The sequence below is a fragment of the Erythranthe guttata genome, chromosome 14 (genome assembly GCF_056151865.1).
Source record: "Erythranthe guttata isolate IM_541 chromosome 14, IM_541, whole genome shotgun sequence".
Taxonomy (NCBI): domain Eukaryota; kingdom Viridiplantae; phylum Streptophyta; class Magnoliopsida; order Lamiales; family Phrymaceae; genus Erythranthe; species Erythranthe guttata.
In genome coordinates, this window is record NC_142546.1 from 10,831,771 (window position 1) to 10,838,904 (window position 7,134).

The following is a 7,134-nucleotide window of genomic DNA, read 5'->3' on the forward strand; positions in this document are numbered from 1 at the left end:
GGATCATAGGGTTATAAAAGTGGGAATTTATCTCACTCTATGCGTGTGACAATTATGTGATGAAACACGTCGACGAAAAAAGGGAAGTATATGATTGCTTTAATTAATGTTGCATGTCCATGTATAAGGTATATGTACGTGTATATATATATATATATATATATATATATATATATATATATATATATATATATATATATATATATATATATATATATATATATATATATCTATGCTCTATGTGTTATAAGTATTCGATAATAATTCAAGATTCTCATTGAGTCCTCAAAGGCTCATATAGGTGTTGTATGTTTGTAGGTATACCCGTTTTGGAGCCTGACGAGTGAAGTTGGGAATCGAGCTCGAGAATCGGAAGGAGATCGTATGGAGGGGATGTGGATTGTGTTGGCTACTACATCATCTATCTCAAGACAAGTTAATAGTAATGGAAGTGTTGCTCCAAGTGACACAACACCATCAGCAACACCCTGTACAGTTTCAGCAGACACGGAGGAGTTTGATTCAGATACAAATGATCAAAGTATAGATGTGCGCAGAAAAAGAGCCATCTAGAAGAATTCAAAAGAATCTTCCCATCTCACAATTTGTTGGAGATGTCTTTGATATAATGCGCACAAAGGGTAAGGAAAAGGTAAACTATATAGAGATGGTAAAACTGACTTCTTTGTCCACCTTAGGTGTTGTTCATGATGTTGGGGATCGGGCACGTAAGTGTACGCAGCGGAAAACAAAATTTTTTATTTCATTTATATAAACAAACACGTGCACAATAATTACAATTAATTGCATACCTTTTCTCTTCCAATCACCGACAAACATGCTCGCATGTATAATTAATTTAAATAACATAAATTAAATCATCATAGCATGCTCGCGAAATTAAATCAAATAATAAACATGCTCAACGGAGGATTCACATAAACACATAATCGAACATATAGATTCAAGTGATTCAATAATCAATTAACATACACTAATCTGAATTAATTTAAATTAATTAATATATATTAATAAGGGAAAATGATACTTTACCCTTGAAGCGTGAATCGAACAAAGACTCGAGAAGATGGCTAACTGCTCTTCCCACTCCAACTGATCCAACCTCTTTTCTGATCCAAACTTACACGCCTGCAACGACTTCAATATCTCCATAGCTATTGAATGGACGCACCATTCCTTTTGGAAGCTTGTATGTCAGCACATTGTGAAGCTTCTGTCAAAATTTCACGTCTATCCCATTAACGGTTGATTTATTGAGAATTGTCTCGCAGGACTGCGCAGAAAATGTGAGAGCAGTTTTTCAAAATTGCCTTCCCGCATTCTGGCTTGTGGCGGCTCGTGAGGGCGCGTGGAAACGACCTTGGTGGCGGCGTTGGCGGCATAATAATCTATCTTCTCTTAGGTTTCCCCTCATATATTCAATCCACTATCCACGAAGCACTAGATACGTGATAGGCTATGTACAAAGAAGAAGAACCAAGGGAAAAGGAACATGCCGATGCGGCGGCGACTAGCGGCGGCGCGGCGGCTGGTGGCGGAGGTAGGGTTTCGGCTGCAAGGTGGACGGCTGATGGAGAGGGAGAGGCTAGGGTTTCAAGCTTGTGTTGTGTTGTTTTTGTGTTGTGTGTCTTTCACAAGACATATAAATTCTATTTATATGATCCTTGTGAAAACCCTAACAGGCCTTAAGTTGGGCTAGGCCCAACAACTTAATTCCACTATCTTTCTCAGCTTGTTTCTAACAAACGAATACTCGTAAAAATATAACAATTATATTTTGTCAACGAGCACAAGCTCGTCGATACGAGTACCACTTGCAATTTACCAATTTCCGAAATTGGAAACCCTAATTTAGGACTTGCCAAATTGGGAAACTTTCCAAAATAGAAAGTTCACTAAATTTTCGTTGGATTCTTTTCCTCTACTTATTCTCATCCGTAATTGACGATTACGAATGTTTAACTCAATCACATTGACTTCCAATTACACTAAGATTAACTAAGTAATCATAGCTCGTTGCATTAAGGATCTCAAGTACAGTGTGATTAATCTCGTTAGCAGTGTGACCCTCGATGGTTTAGGTGTAAGCTAGCCGTGGGCCCACAACACATTGTGATTTAAACTCGTCCCTAGAGTTATAATTAAGAAGAAGCTACTTTCATCTTAACTACCCAACGAATCAAGATTGGCGTCTACCAACTACGCGTCATGATTTACTAGATACAAATGAAGTGCCCGCAAGAACTATGTGATATAGTTAACGTACAGTACGATCCCTTCGATACATATATCCCGATTGAACTAGAGGCATTGGTTCGTCGAGACCACTTTATGAGTTCAGTAACTCTGTGGACGTTCTTCATTATATAATCCGTTCGTGTTTGACTTAGACAAACATATTTCTCTAATCACGACACTTTCAGCTATGGCCACAGACTTCATGGATTTTAAATCGCAAGAACACATAGGATATCCATGACTACTCAAGCGATCGAATCTCCTACTTTAATGCACAAACCTCCCACTAGATTTCATACTGCCCGAACACTGGCCCTTGCGGCGGTCCACGGTGGAACTCAGGGACAGGTCACGATACAGCGGGTCCTTTAGTGAAGTCACGGTGATGTCTAGGTCTTAAGGATTAATGGTGTACAACTATATCATAGAAACCTCTACACGATTATTGGGAACCACTTAGAGATCTCCAGATTTAGGGAGTTTAGTGAACTCATCAACTTATGAGCACCCACTTATGTATGCCGATGTCACAACACCGTTGACTGATGAGACGCAGTACACATACACTAACTGCTAGTCTCGAATGGGTAAGCCCGATATCCTCATTAGTGGCGTAACCCGTTGACTGGGAACTGTGTTTAACAATTACTATACTTAAATAAATAATCTCACGAGTCTACTAGATCTATTTACAGTAATTAAGTAACTACAAGGACTACATCTATGCTTAAGCAAGGGACAAAGATATAGAATGCCAAAGGGGGTTTTTATCATTAATACGAAATAGATTATTTACGAGTAGCATGAGAAAACACAACAATTAGTTTGATCTTCAGTCACCAACTCTAAAAATCTCCCACTTGACCTAAAGCCAACTACTCATTACCTAAGTCCCATCGACTATCTAGGTTTCTCATGGACCGGTATGGGTAAAGGCTAAGTTCAGGGATCTAATACGTTGTCTACCGAGGCAACTCTCTCGAACTAAAGTTCGCCCATATTAATTATCTTACTAATGAGATAATTACGGTTCAGTATATGCTTGGATTTCTGATAAGACCTATTGAAATCATACATTCAACATTTGAATGTAATTTCGAATCCAAACTGCTACATTCGCGTCATCTAATGCCGCAATATATTAAGCTTCGGAGGTGGAATCCGTCATCATGTTTCACTTGGAACTCATACGACACCTCGTTAATAAGCATGAATATAAATCCCGACATCCTTTTTGAGTCGTCCACTTCCGATTGAAACACTAAAGTCGTCGATTGACTTTGTTTTCCATTTGGAATCCCCATAGACTATAGATGAACAAGTTCTTAGTACTTTGCAAGTATTTAAGGATTTGTTTCATAGCTATCCAACTAACTTGGTTGGGGGTAGACTGATATCTACAGTGACGCTTCACTACATACATTATATCATGTCCATAATATGAATTGGCATAACCAAGCAACCTTTTCTATTTATCTCTATAAATACGTATCCTCTAATATGTAGGAAGCTTATCCCAAATTCATGTATTGAGAAATATGTGGACAATCGTGCTTTTGTTGACTGTAGCATCCCTACGACATTCCAAATGACTAGGATGCTATCAACACAAAGTACAGGGAAAATCAATGGCACTCCCACTAAACTTCTTGTAAACGTAAGGCTTTTTAGAATTCGTTACTAAATCAATTTCTTGATTTTTGTGTCGAATCGAACATTCTAATTTATGGGATGCTAGGTTCAATCCATAAATGGATCGCTGGAATTTTGCAACTCTTTTGATAATTTCCAGAAGATATGAAGCCTTTCGGCTGTACCACTCTGATTTCCTCAATCTCGCCATTGAGGAAGGTGGTCTTCATATCTATTTTCCATATCTCGCAGTCATACTACGCAAAAATGGCTAGCAAAATCCTAATGGAATTATACCATAGTGTTTCATGAAAATTTATCTCGCAGACAACAACTTGTCTTAGAGTATAACTCTTTTTCACGTGTCTAGCTTTATAGGTTGATACATTTCCATATTTTCAGACTTAATGATTATAGATCCACTTTCATCCAACGGGAAAGATTCCCTTGGGTGGATCCATCAAGGTCCATACCTTGTTAGAGTTGTTGGGAATCAGATACATGTACGCAGCGGAAAACAAAAATTTTATGCGAACTAAACAGTTTAAATCACATAATCACATGCCTGATAAACAATTAATTGCGTACCTTTGTGCTTCCAGCGAAATTAAAAACGACAATCATGCGAATTATTTAATCGACAGTAAATAAATTAGCATGCTCGCATTAAATCATTTAACGTGCTCGCGGTAAAACATGAATTATATGTAAACAAATAAAACATACAAATTCATAAAACATACTACGAAAACGAACATACATAATTTAATCTAATTAAATTAATATCAAACGAATACCGGATTCGAGAATTACCTCTTGAAGCGTGAGGTTGGCGCACGAAACAAAGCAATATTGCCACAGAAACAAATCCATGCAATCCGGGAGCGGCGACGGCGAAGCAGCGGTGGCGGCGGTGCAAGCTGCGGCGGCACATGAAGATCACGCGCTGTCTTCAGGCGGCGCGTGGGAGCGCGTGCGTCATCGGCTTGAGGGCTGCTCCTCTATTCTTCGATTCTTCGATCTTCCTCCTCTCGGATTCACCTCGTATACTTCGATCTACAAAAACGTGGCACTAGACACGCAATAGTGAGAATAAACGGAAGAATAGAAAAGAGGAAAAGAACTACCACAATTGATCGGCCAAGGGAGGCTGATTTTCGGCGATGGAACATCGGCGGCGGCGACGGCCGTGAGTGAGTACGGCCGAGAGAGAGAGAGAGAGGCGAGCGGCTAGGGTTTGTAAATTTGGAAACTTCCAGATTTAGAAAGTTCACTGAGATGATTGCCTATTATTTTCCTTTTCTTATTCTCATTCATAATTCCAAATTACGAATGTTGGACCCAATCATATTCACTTCCAATCATGAAAAAATAAAACATTTTTATCTTTGACCATTTATTCAAAGATCACATGTACACGAGCAGTGTGACCCTCGATGGTTCAATTGTAAGCTTGCCGCGGGCCCACAACCTTTTGTGGTCAAAACTCGTCCCTTAGAGTTACGATTAAGATGAAGCTCGTTTCACCTTAATCACTCAATGAATCAAGATTGGCGTCTAGCAACTACGCGTCATGATTCCCTAGATACAAATGAAGTGCCTGCAAGAACCTTTCGATATAGTTACGTAGAGTACGATCCCTTCGATTCATATGTCCCGATTGAACTAGAGGCAATTGTTCATCGAGACCTCCTTAGTAGTTCAATAATTGTGTGGTCGTTCCAAGTGTTCTAGTCGTTACGTGCATGACTTAGAGAATCAAATTCTCTAATCATCACTTAGTTAACTCTGGCCAGAGACTTAGAGATTACAAACTATGAGAACACACAGGACATCCAAGACTATTCTAGCGATCGAATCCCTAACTACACTGCACATACCTGTTAGAGTAGGTGACCAACAAGCCAACTTGTGGTTGTGGTCTTTCGTATTTATTATGGTAATAAACGAACCTTTATTCGTATTAATGATAAAACACCTTGGCATTCTATATCTTTGTCCCTTTGTCACAAGCATAGATATAGTCCTTACAGTTATTACAAGTACGAGTAAATGATCGTAAGGATCGTGAGATATTTACTTTAGTATTATAACTGTTAAACGTGTTCCTAGTCGAAGGGTTACGCCACCAATGAGGATATCGGCCTTTCCCATTAGAAGACTAGCACTTAGTGTATGTGTACTGCATCTCATCAGTAAACGGTATTGTGATATCGGCATGCATAAATGGGTGCTCGTAAGTTGACGAGTTCACTGAACTCCCTCACCCTAGAAATCTCTAAGTGGTTCCCAATAATCGAGTAGAGATATCTATGGTATAGTTGTACACCATTAGTCCTTATGACCTAGACATCACCGTGACTTCACTAGAGGACCAGCTGTATCGTGACCTGTCTCTGAGTTCCACCGAGGACCATCCCAAGGGCCAGTGTTCGTGCAGTCCGAAATCTAGTGGAAGGTCTGTGCATTGTAGTCGGGGATTCGATCGCTAGAATAGTCTTGGATGTCCTGTGTGTTCTAAAAGTTTGTAATCATTCTAAGTCTCTGGCCAGAGCTGACTAAGTGATGATTAGAGGATTCGATTCTCTAAGTCATGCACGTGACGATTATAATACTTAGAACGATCGCACCGTTATTGAACATATGAAGAGGTCTCGATGAACCAATGCCTCTAGTTCAATCGGGACATATGAATCGAAGGGACCGTACTGTACGTTAACTATATCTGAAGGTTCTTGCAGGCACTTCATTTCTATCTAGGGAATCATGACGCGTAGTTGCTAGACGCCAATCTTGATTCGTTGGGTGATTAAGGTGAAACGAGCTTCATCTTAATTGTAACTCTAAGGGACGAGTTTTGACCACAAAGAGTTGTGGGCCCACGGCTAGCTTACACCTGAACCATCGAGGGTCACACTGCTCGTGCACATGAGATCTTTGAATAAACGGTCAGAGATAAAATAGTTTATCTCTGCATGATTGGAAGTCAATATGATTGAGTCCAACGTTCGTAATTTGGAATTATGAATGAGAATAAGAAAAGGAAAAGAATAGGCGAACGTATTAGTGAACTTTCTAAATCGGGAAGTTTCCAAATTTAGAAAGTGCACTGAACTAGGGTTCCACTTTTGGAAAGTTGGAAAATGAGAGATGGCACTCGTAATGACGAGGAAGTTATAATGAATCCGAAAATGTAATCGTTGCAATTTTTCGGTCATTGGATTGAGAGAAACGAGCAAGTAA